Source organism: Monodelphis domestica, chromosome 1 (genome assembly GCF_027887165.1).
Source record: "Monodelphis domestica isolate mMonDom1 chromosome 1, mMonDom1.pri, whole genome shotgun sequence".
Lineage (NCBI taxonomy): Eukaryota > Metazoa > Chordata > Mammalia > Didelphimorphia > Didelphidae > Monodelphis > Monodelphis domestica.
This window is the reverse complement of record NC_077227.1, coordinates 316,071,583-316,088,427: the sequence shown is the minus strand read 5'-3', so window position 1 is coordinate 316,088,427 and position 16,845 is coordinate 316,071,583. Positions and strand designations below refer to the sequence as shown.

The following is a 16,845-nucleotide window of genomic DNA, read 5'->3' as shown; positions in this document are numbered from 1 at the left end:
TCTGGAGCACTGGAAAGAGTCCACACTTGAGAGAAAGAATGCCTGGGCTCTTGCCTAGATTTCTGGGCTAAACTTGGGGTGTGTGTGTGTGTGTGTGTGTGTGTGTGTAAGAAGGATTAGACCCTTCTGTTTGACCCCAAAAGAAAGTTCTAGGGATGGAAGTTGCAAAGAATATTTAGGCTGAAATTTCAGGAAATTTCTTTAAAATCATTTGTCTAAAATCCAATAAATAGACTGTACCTGCAGTGGACATTTTCCCCACATTAGAAATGTTCAAACTGCCAGTAGAGCCTAAAGGGTGGCTTATCATTAAGGGGGATTCCATCTCAAGTATGTTTTGGACTTCCAACTCAGGTCCTGTTATACCTGCCACTGATGGACTTGTAGGGTCACACAAATATGAGACCTTTCCCTTTCTGGACCTCAGTTTGGTGTAATTCGGGGATTGGATTAGGTAGTCTTTCTAGGAATATTCTGGTTCTGATATTCATTGATTCTGGATCTGATAAACTAATTTCTGGTGAGAGTTTAAATATCAGCAGCCAACCCTGAAGGGATGTAGGAAGGGGAGGAGACTGAAGTTGGCTTGCACATTGGTTCTCTAGGAGATGGTCCCTGAAGACTTCTAAGAAATACCAAGGCCACTGGGTGAGCCAAAGAGATATCTCCCCTCAGAGCCCAGCCTGTCCTGCTCCCATTCTGGGGGCATTCGTCAGAGTCTGCTCCTGTAGTATGCAGACACCCATAACCGAGGAGGTAGATGAAATAGGCCCTTTCTCTCTCTTCCGATCTTCATTCCCCTTGTCCCCCCATCCCTCCCCGCTCCCCCCTCCCTTTCTTCCTCCTGGCTTTATATTCTCCCAGTTTTCTCCCTCTCTCAGCTTTCTCAGTCTTCCCTACCTTTCCTCCTTCCCTCCAGAATTCTAATACTCCTCTCTTCCTCCCCTCCCCCTCCCAGCTCTGAAATTCCAATCCCGGGAACCTTTTCCGAAAAGAAGATGGGAGTGGGGAAGGAGGGTGAACTGGAGGCGGGGAGGGTAAAGAGGGGAGGCGGAGAGGGGAGGGAGGGGGACAGGGAGGAGTGATGGGTTGTATTTGCAGAATACTCCCAAACGGGGCTGGAGCTCGGAGGCTCCTCTACCTCCTGGCGGTTTTCCCCGAACCTGGCGTGGTTGGAGGGGAGGGGGCAGCAGAGGGGGAGGAGAAAAGTGGAGGGCTGGTCCCCAGCTTGGAAGAGTTGGAACCCCCCTCCTTCCCCACCCCTCCAAAATAGGCTAAGGGATCCGCCCGGGAGGAGACAGGCCTTGGCCTGGGAGAGCCGGCCCCAGGGAGGATCTCCGCTCCTCGGCAGAGAGGACGGGGCCGCTGTACCCCGAGCTTCACCTCTCTCTCTCTCTCTCTCAAGCCGCTGTGCCCCAACTCGGGCGAGCTTGGGGCTCAGCCGCGATCCCCTCCCACCGCCTTCTCGCCGTCCCCATCCCCCACGCTGACTTTCCCTTTCTTCGGGCTGCAGCTGCAGCTGGAGAGACTCAGGTAAGACCGCAAAGAGAACAGGGCGGGTTCAGTAAATGGCTTCCTTAGGATTTTGGAAAGAAATGCGGCACCGTTTACAAAACATCCATTTTAGATCTTAGCAATCATAGGATCTTAACTGGGAGGGACCCACGGGATCCCACCCCACCCTCTTATTTTATAGATGGAAAAACTGAGACACCTCTCTGCCTCAGGTTAAATTAACCAAGTAAAGGCTGTAGAAAGATGACTCGGCCTGGGAGTCATGAGATCTGAATTCTAACTTCAGTTTAGCCATAGAATGTGTGAGTTTGGGGGAGGGGAGATGGCCTTAGGTTCTTCGTCTATGAAACAGGAATAATAAGGCTCAAAATAGCATGCACTTGGAAAGTTGACCAAAAGTAACAAGCCTGGAAAAACCCTTTGGGGATTATCTGATTTAACCCTCTTGTTTTATAAAAGAGAAAATGAAAGGGCATAAGCTTCTCTTCAAGTGTGGAAAGGACAGTCCTGGGATTTCTCTTTTTCTGTGTGGCCCTATATGGAATAAGTAGAAAGGGGCCAGAGAGAGGGGAAGGGGGAAAGAAAGGAGGAAAGACATCACAGAGTAGATTCCAACTCAACTCTAAGGAAAAAACTTCCTGGCAATCCTAACTGTTTGAAAGTGGAAGGGTCTTACTACCCAGAAGAGTGGTAAGCTCTCTGGCCCTTACCAGGCCTTTAATTGAAGAATAAATATCAACACTTCTCAGGAATGGTGGGGACAAGCTTAGTCAGAGGTTGAGATAGATATCCTCTTCTAACTTGGCAATTATGGGAAAGCCTAAATTCCCACTTTCCTGTTATTTCTGCTCTGCATAATTTAGATTAGGTATCTAATTTCCATCATAGAGCTGCTGTGCTTCCTTCTCTTTTTTCTTATCCTCCTAAGGTTCAGACCTCCCTTGTTTTACCTAGGCCAGTAGGGATCTAAGAATGAGTGGAGTGATTTTAGTGTCACACCATAAATTAGGGCCTGAGTTGTGCCTAGGTACCAGGTGCACCAATTCCTCCTTCCTTCAGTCCTGAGAGGTTAGAATTCCAGCTTTAGACATGGTTCAGGTTCAGTTTCCAGCATGCCATGGAGGTGTGAAGGATCTTTCTCCCAGTGATTAATGCTTCACTGCTTTTCAATGGTCCCTATGAATCATCTTTCAGGTGATAACAGGCAGCAGTCAAAGACAGAATTTTGACACTGGAGTTTCCTTCTGGCTTCTTCTTTCTTCTGTTCACTGGGGTTTTCAGTCCCTACACCTAATAAGATAATTACTCTTACTCTAGACTCCCTGAGGGGAGTCAAAGATTAAAGTCATCAAGAAGTTTTCCTCTATTCAAAAAAAGCTGATAATTAAAGTCTGTATTTTTAGACATCCATTTCATTTTCTGAGAGGACTTTGGCTGCCAAAGCAGTCCCCTGGGATGGTCAAGAAAACTAGGTTGAAACTTAATGACTCATTTAGTGAAATGGAAACTAGATCTGTATTTTCTAGCTAATCAATATTCTGGAGCAAACTTCTCTTGAAAGACCCACTTCTCCAGAGGGAGCAAAGATTTCTATTTTAGACCAACCTCAATAGAGTAGGAAAATGGTAACTTGGAGCACACTTAATTTCGTCTTAGACACCTTGATTCAAATTCCAATCCTGATGCCTTATTGATCATAGACAAAAAATTTAACTACTGTGAGACTCAGTTTTCCCCATCTGTAAAGTGCAAGAAATAGATTACAGTTTTAGTATTGCTTTTAAAAAATAACTGAAACAGAAAAAGTTAAATTCACCTGATTTTAGATTAAGGACCGGGATTATTAAGACTTTGGTCAATAATTTAATACATTTTATAATGTTTTTATTCTATATTATGTTCATTGAGGTCATAATCATTTAGAAGCATGGAGCCTTTGTTGAAGTCAATTACATTGTGGTGGCAATATAATGAACTGGACATTGAAGGGATATGAGAAATTGGGGAATGAATGCCTAAATAAGTTATGGCATATGATTGTGATGGAATACTACTGCACTGGAAGAAATGTTTTCCATGTTTTTTAAAAAAACATGGGAAGTCCTACATGAAATTGTGAAGAGCAAAACAAACAGAACCAATAAAACATTATAGAAACAGGAATATTTATTATCTAGAAACATTATAACAACAGGAATATTGTTTGAAGAATAACTTGTGTATGTCCATCTCCAAAGAAAGAACTGATAAGTAGAAATAAACAAAACATCATTTTAGATGTAGATTTGGGGGGTGGGGTCAAAATGATGCCTTCTCTAGTGCAGAGAGGGTAGGGAAGAGAGGAGATATCTTGAAACTCTAATGTAATAAATGAACAAATAAATAAATATGGTGTTAAAAAAAAAAAGAAACCAATCACATTTTTTTACTAGGTAATAGGAGATGAAAGAGGAGTAAAAGATGAAAGAGGAAGGGTAAAAAAGAGATATAAGCAGGGGATTAAAAAAAAGGAGACAAAAGCTCCTTCCCAGAAGTAGCTGAGAGGGCAGCTAGGTAGCCCAGTGGATAAAACACTGGGCCTAGAGTCAGGAGGACCTCAATTCAAATGTGGTCTCAAGCACTTTCTAGCTACTGACCTTGGTTTAATCACTTAACCCCAATTGCCTAGCCCTTGTCCTTCAGTTAAAAACAGAAGGTAAGAGTTTAAGAAAAAAGGAGGGGGGAGTGCTGGTAGGTTGAGAATATTCAGTAATAAGTCAATTTTTCTTTACCTTGCTATTTATGTGAACTGTTGACATCTAATTCAACAGTGTCTTTGACCATGTGAATTAGCTGGTTAATCCCATCTATAATCTTTGGATCATGGATTTAGAGCTGGAAAAATCATGTAGTGCAATCCCTTTATTTTACACATCTTTATCCTTAAAAATAAATGCAGACACTCGCTGGCCAAAGTAGCTTTAGCTTGTGTAGAACATAGGGCTTAGAGTCAGAAGACCAGGGTTCCTGATTCTTATTTGCTGTGTGACCATGGACTAGTCATTTCATTTCTCTGAACCTCAGTATCTTCATCTGTAAAATGGAGAAAATAATCCTTTCCCTAGCTACCAGCCAGGGTCATTGTCAAGATGAAATAAGGTAAAGTTTGTAAAGCTACAAAAATTTCATCTATCATCATAAGTATAACTGCAATTATTATTGGTGAAAACATCCAGATAACCCAAATCTCCCCCTGCCCTCCATATATATGTATATATGATTTACTTCAATTATCTAATATATGGGAAACATAGTATGTTTTGGCCAGTGCTGTGTTTGGGAGTCAAAAGATCTGGATTCTGGTTCCATCTACCCCACCTGCTAGACATATGACTTTGAAAATGTCCCCTTATCTGGGCCTTGGTTTCTCCTTCAAAACTAGTGTTAAAATTAATTGTGGTTGGACTCTGAATATATATATTAGGTGGTTGCCAGGGATTTAACTCTAAATGCCAAAATGAATTACTAAAGTAAATGAAGTTCATGGTAGTTTATTTATAATATTTATAATAGAAGGAAGATATTAAGAAATGAGAGAGAGAGAGAGAGAGAGAGAGAGAGAGAGAGAGAGAGAGAGAGAGAGAGAGAGAGAGAGAGAGAACTTTGGCTTCTTCTTATACCAGTTAGAATAGAATTTCTAAGTCCCAGCCAGGGGAAGAGAGTTTCAAGATGATGGGCCTCCAGAAAGGGAGGGTCACTAAGTCAGCTTTTCACTCACCAACAGTGATAGTCTAAAAAAAAGTCTGGGCGTTGGTCTTCCAGTCGCTCCTCCCAGTCAGTGTCAGAATGTCTGAATCTCTGAATGTCCATCTTCCCTTCAGCTCCCAGTGACTGATCCTTCTCTCCAAGCCCAGGTAACTGACTGCCTCTTCAGTCTTTTTTCCCCTCTATTTAAAGACCTTTTTCTCTTGTGTCACTGCCTCTAAATTTTCATGTCTATCAATCACAGCAGACGATTTTCTCCAGGACTGCCCATTCTTCAGTTCTCACCTTCTCTGGTTAGATTATATCTTTTTAGGTTACTTAACTCCTCTTTTGTTAAGTTCACCTTTTGTAGTTACTTAACACCTTTTTGTAGTTAAAATCTAAAAATAGATTGTAGCTTACAATTCTAGTTTCACTTTAAAGGAAGAGCTAAGTACCTTCATTGTTCCAATCAGGAGATTACAATTTTATCTTCACATTAAAGAAAGAGCTAAGTATCTTCATTGTTACAATCAAGAGATAGCTAAATCCAGTCTTCACACTAGGAATGATAAACCTTGGCCTGCTTTCCTCTCAGAACTACTATTATGAGTCCATGGAGGTAATAGATGGAATGATGAAAACATCAAACTGTGACTCCCCCATACATGAAGAATTATTGTTATTGTATTGTATTGTATCCATTAATCCCCAACACTTCACTCTATGTGTAAGGTCAGTTTGGTAATGAGAAAGTCTGAAATATCTCTCATACTGTTCCTGACTCCATCATATCTCAAGTGAGTAGTAAGACTATAATGCCAGAGTTAGAAGGGCCCCTTAGAATACAGAGCATAGAATAAATAAAAACAAATGATAACTCAAAGGGAAAAAAAGAATGTCAAGACTGAAAGAGATCTTTTGTTGTTCAGTCATTTTCCAGTCATGTAAGACCCTATTTGGGATTTTCTTGGCAAGGATACTAGAATACTTTGCCATTTCATTCTCTAGCTCATTTTAAAAGTGGGAAAAAAAAAAAACAAGACAAACAGGATTAAGTGACTTGCCCAGGGTCATGCAGCTAGGACATGTCTAAGGTCAGATTTGAACTCAGAAAGGTGAGTCTTCCTGACTCTAGGCCTGATGCCCCAAAAGAAATCTTAGAACAAAATAATATTATTTATATAGCACCTTTAAAATTTACCAAACACAACGTATCTAATCTAATAGAAATCTGTCAATGACTCTGTGAAGCAGGTATATTATCTCTATTTTCTGGATAAATCAACAGAGGCTTTCTGGCTTACTAGAAAGTTACTTTTTTATTCAAAGGAATTTTATTTTACCAATTCCATGTAATAATAATTTTCAACATACATTTTCCAAAATTATAAGATCCAAATTCTCTCCTTCCCTCTCTTCTTTTCCTCCCACCACTCTGAGATGGTAAGTAAATTGATCTGGGCTATACATGTAAAACACACTTCCTTATTGGTCATTATTGTAAGAGTGCACTCATATAATAGTTAAAAATTAAATCATGAGGCTGCTAGTAGCTTTCGTAGCTATTCCATCAAAGTAGTGATAGTAAAGAGAGGGAAATGTAGGAAAGAGCTAGGGAGTTGATTAGCTTACTACCCTATATGCCATTTGATGGATTGAAGCTCACCACTGACAGGGGCTCCTTCAAGTTCCAAACTCCAGGGGAGAGGATGAGAGAAAGAGAGGAGAGAAATCCACTTCACATCTCAGGGACCAATCATGGTTCCATAATTTGCCTTTCCTATCTCAGTTTCAACGTCCTTTCTCTGAGGGCCTGTTTATGCCTGCACATCTCAATGGTAAACAACATCCAAGTTGCTGATTGATGGTGTAAAACAAAAGAAGGGAATTCCCTTCTCACAGAACCAAAATTCCAAAATAAAACCATAAATACAGTGATATAAAAGATAGCATGCTTTGATTCACATCCATTCAACTCCAACAGTTCTTTTTCTTGAGGTGGATACCATTCCCCATAAGTCTTTCAGAATTGTCCCAGATCATTCATTGTATTGCTGAGAGTAGACAAGTTTTCACAGTTGATCTTTGTACAATATTGCTGTTACTATATATAGTGTTCTCCTGGTTCTGCCTATTTTACTGAGCATTAGTTCATGTGGTTCTTTCCAATTTTTTCTGAAATCATCTCTCTCCACCACCACCATCAGTACCAATCCTCCACCAACACTATTCCTAGTTTTGACCTCTGAGGTCAAGCAGATCAAGTCTAATAGTTTTTCTCATGAAGCCCATTCAGATACTTGACCATGATGGTCATACTTTGCCCCTCCCCCCTCAAATTTTGGTTCAACAACTTCCAAAATGAGGATAGGAGACCTGATATCACCAACTTCCTGGGTTGTTATGAGAAAAAGTGCTGTTGAAATGACAATTGATAGTATTGTTGCTGTTATTTTCCTAATAATATGGCTCTTTAAAGTTTGCAAAGGCCTTTATATGTTTTTTTGTTTGGTTGGTTTGTTCTTACGACTGTATCCCCATCAATTTTGGTTTTTTATTTTAATTTTTTTAATAATTTATTTATTTAGAATATTTTTCTGTGATTACGATTCTTGATTTTTCCCACCCTTCTTCTCCCCCCACCCCAGCACTGACAAGAAATTCCACTGGGTTGTACATGTATCATTATTCAAAACCTATTTCCATATTACTCATGTTTGAACTAGAGTGCTCTTTTAATGCCCAAACCCCAATTATATCCCTATTGAACCACGTGATCAATCACATGTTTTTTCTTCTCCATTTCTACTTTCACAGTTCTTTCTCTGGATGTGGATCATGTTCTTTCTCATAAGTTCCTCTGGATTGTCCTGGGTCATTGCATTGCTATAAGTAGAAAACTCTATTACATTCAATTGTGCCACCATGTATCAGTCTCCATGTACAATGTTCTTTTAGTTCCCATCAATTTTACAGAAAAAGAAACCAAGGTTCATAGAGGCTAAATGAATTGTCCAGAGTCACCCAGCCAAGAATTGTCTGGGACAGGATTTGAAGCACTATATTTATTCACTGTAAATACTCACAACACTGCTATGCTATGAAATTAATAAACTATCAAGCATTTAAGTGCCTACTATGTTAAGCTGTGCTAGGGGCTACAGATACAAAAACAGTCTTTGTCCTCAAAGAACTTACATTTTATCCAAGGAAACAATATGTTCATAGATAAGTATTTACAAAGTAAATAAAATGACCCACTTTATTACTTTGTATGCTTTTCTAGTAATAAAACATCTTCCTGTAGGATAGACTTTAGACTAAAGTTTGCATCTTGTTACTGGAGTCACTAGAATCAACAGCCCCTTAGCTGAGTACCTAACAAGGTTTCTAGCCTTCTTCCAGGGGGTGTGGGCTCTCAGGCTACCCCTTGAGCAGTTCTGTGTTTTTAATGACAACTATCTTCTTTTCTAGCCATCACAGTTCCTCGTTTGACTCTTGGATGGAAACTTTAGAGTTGGTTTTGAACTTGGCCAGTGAAGCCAGATGCTCCCTCTTGATATCCGGTTCCCTACGTGGCCTTGAGGGATCTGGTTTTAATGACCTAGTCTGATCACCACAGCCACAGCAGTAGCAGGCCAAGAGAGGGCTTGTGTGGGTTCAACAGGTGATTGCTTTGCTGACGCTGCACTCACTGGGAGAAGCTGGCAGGTCCTCCAGCCCAGCAAGGAGATGTTCCCGGGACATCTCATCCAAAGGCACAGGTAGGTGAGAAACATGGCATGCTGACACGAGGGGGGAAAATTTTGTAAGGTGTTCTCACTTTACAGGCTATACAAGAGAAAAAAAGAGAGAGAGGAGAGGGAGAAGAAAGAGAGGAGGGAGGAGAAAGAGACCGAAGGAGAAAAAAGAGAGGAGAGGAGTAAGAGAGAGAGAGAGAGAAACAGACAGAAAAGAGAGTGAGAGAGATACACTTAAGTATCATAGGAATGCTGTATTAGACATCAAAAGACTTGGTTTAAAATTCACACTGTTTCTTGGTGCCTATGAAAGCTTGGGTAAGTCTTTCCACACATCCTTGGAACCTCAAAATTTCTTCACTGGAAAATGAAGAGTTTAGACTTTATGTCTAACTGTGACATCATATGACTTTGGTTTATTAGAAAATTCACTAAGCAAGTCCCCTAACTTCCCTGAACCCCAGTTTTCTCATTTGTAAAAAGGAGTTAGACAAGCTGATACCTGAGGTCTCCTTCAACTCTAAATTTATGATACCCATAATCCTATGCTCTGGTTTGAATCCTGGCTCTGTCCTTTACTACCCACAGAGAACAAAGTTTGTTCTTCATTTCACAAAGTCCCAGTTTCCTTTCTCTCTAAAATGAAGGGATCCAGTGATCCAAAGTCACTTCTCATCAGGCTCTTACCCAAGCTGTCTGAGATCTGTGCAGGCTGAGTGCATGTCTCCATCTCTGAGGAAGGCATGGAGAAAGGAAATTAGCTGAACTTGGCATAGAAGAAACTTAGGTTAGATTTAAAGAAATGTAGACTGTATGTATGCATGTACTTAGTACCATTCCTGGCACATAGTAGGCAGTGAATAAATGCCAGTTGACTGGGTGACTGGGCTCTGGTATACAGTGAGATTCTGGAACAGGTGATCAAAAGACCCTAGGAATCTCAGGACATTTTGTCTGGATCCCTCAACCCCCTACTGCCAGCCCCCTTTGACTTCCCTAACTCCTTTGCCTCCTTTGTGACCTGTGTGCATGTCTTTATCCTTTCAGTTAGCTTCTTGAGATCAGACACAGGGTCGTTAGTCATCTCTATAGTGCCAACACCCAGCACAGTGCATAACACATAGTAGGTTCTTAGTACATTTGGTGATTTGAAGTTAATCATAGTGCCTTTAGAGGTCATGTAGCCCAGAGTTATCAAGCATACAACTAACTAGCAATAATCCCTAGTGTTCCTGAACCAGGTTAAAATCTAAATGGGAAATGTTGAATAAAGTAAATAAAAATATAGCAAAATAAATGAAAAATGCAATATCTCATAAATAAAATACAATAGTCACTTAACCCCCATTGCTTAGCCCTTACTGCTCTTCTACTTTGAAGCCAATACCTGGCATTGATTCTGAGACAGAAGGTAAGGGTTTAAAAGTGAATGAACTGGAGTAAATGTCAGAAATTAATGGTGAAACTCCAACCCCTTTTTAGTCTCAGGACTGAAACTTATGATCTGACACTGAAGGTGGTGTGGTATGTAAGAGAGAGTATACTGGTCTCAGAACTGGAAGACTCAGCTTCATATCCTGGCTCTGTAGCTGTGTGATCTTCCACAAGACATTTCCCCTTACTTGGGCCTCATTCTCTTCATCTATAAAATGAAAGGGTTCTTTAACAGATCTCTAGGATCTATTCTAGCTCTAAACCTTTCAATCTCATATCTTTTCATTCAGTACCCTCATCTTCTGCTTTGGAACCTTATACTTACCTTCTGATCTGCATACTGCTCGGCCCTCAGCTCAGCTATGTGTCTCTGGTTTCCAAGTTTGGCTTATTCTACAAAGTTCTTGGTCCAAACCTCCTGGGTATGCCTTTCCTGGACCTTTCTGGTGCCCAGGATACTGCCTTTCTCATTCCAAAGATTTCAACCCACAGAACAGCCCATAGATTTCATGCTATAGAACATTCTGAACCTAAACCCATGGCCAATAATATCTCTAGCCCTGCCCCTCTAGGACACACATCTCAATTAATGTGCCAAAATCCCTTTGCAGCATCTCTAGCATCTCTGGAAAGGACTCATCTCCTTGGACATTCCCATTGATAGGGTAGGCAGCTAGGTGGCACAGGGGATACAATGTTGGGCCTGGAGACAGGAAGACTCATTTTCCTGAGTTCAAATTCATTCCCAAGACACTTCCTAGTCATGTGACCTTAAACAAGTCACTTTAGCCTATTTGCCTCAGTTTCCTCATCTGTCAAGTGGACTGGAGAAAGAATATCCCAAATTGGGTCATAAAGAATCAGGCATTTCTGAAAGTGACTGAACAATAAATAGGGAGCCAACTACCAAATGGGGAAGATCAGAAACTTTTCTTGTTCATGAGCTTTGCTGTCACTATTCTGCTCAAATATATTCAGTGACTCCCTGTTTCCTGCTAAGTACAGCTCAGATTCCTAATCATAATATTGAATGCCCATCACATTGAACCTGATCATGTATTTCCAGCTCTGCCTGTGTAACTTTGGACAAGTTATTTGATTTCTCTGGGCCCTAATTTCCTCAGCTTTAAAATGAGGGGGGAAATATTAATAGCATTTACATAAGCACCTACTATGTGCCAGGCACTGTGCTAAGTAAGCACTTTATAAATATCTCAATTGGCCCACATGACAACCTTTCCAGGTAAGTGCTATTATTATTACCATTTTAAATTGGAAAGAAAAAAAAAACAAGGCAAAAAGAAGTTAAGTGGTTTACTTATTGTTAGAGGCCAGATTTGAACTCAGGTGAGTCTTCTTGACTTCAGACCTCACACTCCATCCACTGGGCCACCTAACTGCTTATTGAGTAGAATTACATATTACTATTATCTGTGCTGGTATCTTAAGTACAGATTTGTATTCAAGAAGTGGTTGTTCCCTCCTCTAAACTCCTCATACCTCCCTCTCCTAACGCTTAGCACATTCTGCCTTGTCTTTTTGATGTTTGGGTAAATGTCATACCCTCAAAGATTCACAAGACATCAGTGCTGGGAGAAACCATAGGAATTCGCTAAGAAGACAGCAGTGATGAAGTAGTTGGGAGTTAGAAAACTGTTTTCAAATTTGGGGCCTGAAAAAAAAAATAAAAAACAAATTCTGGTCCTGATGCTAATTCATTATATAATCAACAGGCTAGAGTAGTAGTGAAGAATATTTTAAAGCAAAATCAATACATATTGAGTACTTACTTTGCAAAGGGCTCTGTGCTAGGATGGGGACCTTACTTAAATCACAACATTATAGTTAGTCTTCTACTCAGCCTATAGGCTAAGCTGGCTCATTTCCCTAGATTCTTAATCCTAACAGATGAGATTTGTTCTGTGTCCAGAAGACAGAACTGGGACCAAGAAGAGAAAGGAGGCATATTTCTACTCAATATAATAAAGCACTTGCAGATTGCCTTGGAATGTAGTAAGCTCCACAGAAGACCAGCCCCTTCCAGGGGAAACTGCAAAGGAGAGGTTATTTACCATTTTTGTTTCATGAACCCCTTTGGCAATCTGATGAAACCTATGAAGTCTTCCTCAGATTCATGTTTTTAAATAATTGGAGGAAATGCTAAAAACTTCAGTTAGAGATCAATAAAAATAAAAATGCAATTCTTCTTATCCAAATTCACGGACCCACCCCCTTAAGACTTACCCACAAGCCCTCATGCATAGGAAGCCCTGCTGTAAATGGATAAAGCACTAGAAGGAAGGTTGAGCCAGATAACCTCTAAAGACCCTTCTCCTTCAGGGATTAAGCCAGTTCCATTCCTTAAGTATTTACAGTGCTCCTCTTGTATGCAGAGCAATATTCTAGGTCTCAGGGAAGAAACAAAATTCAGATAAGCTACAGGCTCTACCCAACAAGAGCTCAGCATTCAGGGAATGATACAGGACTGTACCCTCATTAAGACATTTATGATCATACATCAACATAGTGTTGGAGTTGAAAGAAACCTTAGATGTTATATAAGGCATCCACTCCTACTTTGAAGATGGGAAAACTAAGGTCTAGAAAGGAGAAAGTACTTATTTAGGGACACACAGTTCTCCTAATTCCAAGTCCAAGACTCTTTCATAACATAAATTTCCTTTAATTAATATTAAATTCCTGTGGCATGTCAGACATGATATGTGACTATATATGTGGACTGAGGGAGATAGGAATATCTGGATGACCTGAGTATTGTATTATTATTCAAGAAGTTTTTAAGGTTTCAGAAGAAGGTCCCCAGCATATGGAGGAGGTCTATAAAGGATTTGAGCAAGAACTGCATGGGGAAGTCATGGAGACACATATGTTCAGGTAAAGGGACTACTACAATGTAAAAGAAACATCATACATAACTCAAAGTATATATCAGACATTTCCAGGCCCTGACAAAAGTGGAAACATGGCACAGTCCCTGCTCTTAAGGAGCCTATAGACTACCAGAGGAAATACAACAAATAGAGAGATAAATGTGAGACAAGACAGAATGCAATGAGGCTGAAGAGAGATCCAAAGCAGTAGTGGTAGTCTCTCGGTGATCGAGAATAACTATTGTCTTTGTGCAGTTTCATCTACGATGTACCCTCATGTGGCTTTGGAGTCCAAAGACTGAGGCATAGAGTTTGTGGCACATGGGGCAGGGGACGCCAGTTGTTACGGGAGGTGAGGTTGTGGCCTGGTGTCGGCGTTCACGCGCAGCGGCAAGACGTCGATGTCACTCATCTTCAAAGGTGGTGGCGGCATGGTGAATGTGGGTTCGCCAGCTGCTTCTGTCAGAGGCAGCGAGTTCTAGTTGCTTTGGTGTAATGCCAGCCCACTTCAAGTTGGACTTTAGCTGATCCTTGAATCTCTTCTGTAGTCAGCCTTGTTTCCTGAGTCCAGCTGACAGTTCACCATAGAATACCTGTCTTGGTATTCGCTGTGGGTCCATGCGGATGACGTGTCCAGACCATCGTAGCTGGGTTTTGAGGACCATGACTTCGATGCTGGTGGAGTTGGCTCTGTCGAGGACTTCCTGGTTGGTGATTCTGTCCTGCCATTGGATCCTCATGATTGACCGGAGGGAGCGTTGGTGGAATTGCTCCAGCTGTTTCATGTGCTTTCGGTACAGTGTCCATGTCTCACAACCGTACAGGAGCGAGCTGAGGACCACTGCGTTGTACACTTTGAGCTTCGTCGCAGTGCTTACACTGCTGTGTTGGAGGACTTTGCAGCGCAGCTGCCCGAGTGCCTGGCTGGCCTTTTGGATCCTGGCATTAATCTCGTGGTCTAGGGACCCGTCGTTGGCGATGGTGCTGCCCAGGTACTTGAAAGTGTTGACGTTAGAAAGCTGCATGCTGTCGATTGTAATGCACGGCTGGTGCGTTGGCCTCCCTGGTGCAGGTTGGAACAGCACCTCTGTTTTGCTGAGGCTGATAGTCAGGCCAAACAGTTTTGTTGCGGTAGAGAACCTTTCCACAATGGTTTGAAGATGATTTTCTTGGTGGGCCATGAGAGCATAGTCATCTGCAAAGAGAGCTTCCAGGATGAGTCTCTCTGTTGTCTTTGTTTTTGCAGTCAGGTGGCAAAGGTTGAATAGTGAGCCATCCAGTCAGTATTTGATGTAGACGCCCAGGTTTGGATCCATCACAGCATGTCGTAATACTTGGGTGAAGTATAGGTTGAATAGTACCAGAGCGAGGACACAGCCTTGTTTCACGCCATTGGAGATGTTGAAGTGATCGGAAGTCTCTCCACCAGATAGGACTTCCCCTGTCATGTCGACATGAAAGAGCTGGATCAGTTTGATGAATTTTGCTGGGCAACCGAGCTTGCTGAAGATCACCCACAATGCGTCCCTGTTCACTGTGTCGAAAGCCTTTGTCAGGTCTATGAAGACAATGTAGAGACTCAGGTTCTGCTCAAGGCATTTTTCCTGCATTTGCCTCACTGGGAAGACCATGTCGATGGTGCTGTGATCTGGTCAGAAGCCACATTGTGATTCAGGCAGGTTCTGCTCTGAAACAGATGATAGGACTCTGTTGAGTATAACACGGGTGAGGATCTTTCCGGCAGTGGAGAGTAGTGAGATGCCTCTGTAGTTGTCACAGGCTTCTCGTGAGCCTTTGTTCTTGTATAGGGCTACGATGGAGGCATCTCTGAGTTCTGGAGGCATGTCTTCCTCTTCCCATATGCTGGTCAGTACTATGTGGAATGCCTGGATCGCCTTTCCATTTAAGGCCTTGTACACCTCGGTTGGGATCCCGTCTTTACTGGGTGCCTTGCTTGCACTCATTTGTTTAATGGCTTTTTGGACTCCCTCTATTGAAGGAGGGACGTCAAGTTGTTCAATGGAGTGGTTTGGGGGGATCTGGTCAAGGGCTCTTTGGTCGACTGAAGAGGGTCGGTTGAGAAGCTGACTGAAGTGTTCTTTCCACCTGTTGCTGATGCCTTTTCTATCTTTTATGAGAGTGTCACCATCAAAGGATAGCAAGGGAGTGGTGGTGGGTTTTGATGGCCCATAGACAGTCTTGAGGGCACTGAAAAATTGTTTGTAGCTTTTCATATCAGCAAACCGCTGGATTTCTTCTGCCTTTTTTTCCCACCATCAGTCTTGCATCTTCCTGATCTCACGCTGTGCCGTGGCTTAGAGAGACTTGAATCTGTCCTTTTTAGGAGCAGAGTTTGGGTTATTTTGCTACTCCATAAAGGTTTTGTTCTTCTTGCTCAATAGGTCTTCATTAGTAGTGTTGTTCTTGTCGAACCAGTCCTGGTGGTTGCATTGTTTTGAGCCTAGGACTGCCTTTGATGTTTCCTTCACTGTGTCTCTGAACTGGTTCCATTTCTCGGTTGAGCTTCCAGTGAGTGGTCCCTTGGCAGACAGCCTGTTGTCCAGGCAGGACTGGAATGTTTGCAAATAAGATGGATCTCTAAGACGACTCACGTTGTAAAATGTGTGAACTGTCTGGGCGCGTTTTGGATGGTGAGGCGCAATGCACATTTGAAGAGTCGCTCTAACCAATCGGTGGTCTGTCCAGCATTCAGCTCCTCTCATGGCTCTGGTGATCTTTACATCCTGGATGTCTCGCCGGCGTACAATGATGTAGTCAATGAGATGCCACTGTTTTGATCTTGGGTGCATCCACGTTGTTTTATATTTGTTCGCCATTCTGAACACAGTGTTCATGATGATGAGTTTGAACTCTGAACATTTGCTGAGTAGCAGTAGGCCGTTGTTGTTCATTTTGCCCACGCCGTGTTTGCCGAGCACTCCTTTCCATCTTGCATGGTCCTGGCCAACGCGGGCGTTGAAGTCTCCCAGTAGTATCAGCTTGTCATTTGTGGGCACTGAGTGCAGGATGGCACTCAGGTCAGAGTAGAACTGCTCGATGGTCTCCTCTGTGCTGGTCAGTGTTGGGGCATATGCGCTGATGATTGTGGCATACCAGTCTTTGCTGAGAGGCAAACGGATCTTCATGAGCCTCTCGCTGATGCCCACAGGCAAGTCTGGCAGCTGTTTGAGCAAACTGGTCTTGATAGCCAGGCCAACACCATGGATTCTGTCTTCATTTGTGGCTCTACCTTTCCAGAAGAAGGTGTATCCAGTGGTGGGTTCACTGAGTGATCCCTCTTCTGGTAAGCGTGTTTCACTTAGGGCTGCGATGTCGATGTTATATCGCGCCAGTTCTTTACCGATTAGAGCTGTTCTTCTCTCAGGTCTTGGGGTATTCTCTCTATCAAGTAATGTCCTGATGTTCCATGCTCCTAGTAGGAGTTTCTTTGTATTTTGTTTTCTTTGATTTCGACCGCTTAAAGGGATGACCCACCAGCCGCAGTGTGCTGACCGGGTGTTTGTAGGGCAGGCAATGTT

At 42.2% G+C, this 16,845-nt stretch overlaps 1 protein-coding gene across 1 annotated transcript in view; it reads left to right on the top strand.

Moving 5' to 3' along the window:
• Positions 1–608: 608 nt before the first annotated feature.
• Positions 609–16,845, top strand: part of C1H14orf180 (chromosome 1 C14orf180 homolog) — a 51,686-nt gene continuing 35,449 nt past the window's right edge. Inside the window, exons 1-3 of the mRNA XM_007473472.2 lie at positions 609–756; positions 1,406–1,533; positions 8,716–9,005. The gene's annotated coding sequence lies outside the window, so the exon portion shown is untranslated. The remainder of the gene's footprint in view (positions 757–1,405; positions 1,534–8,715; positions 9,006–16,845) is intronic.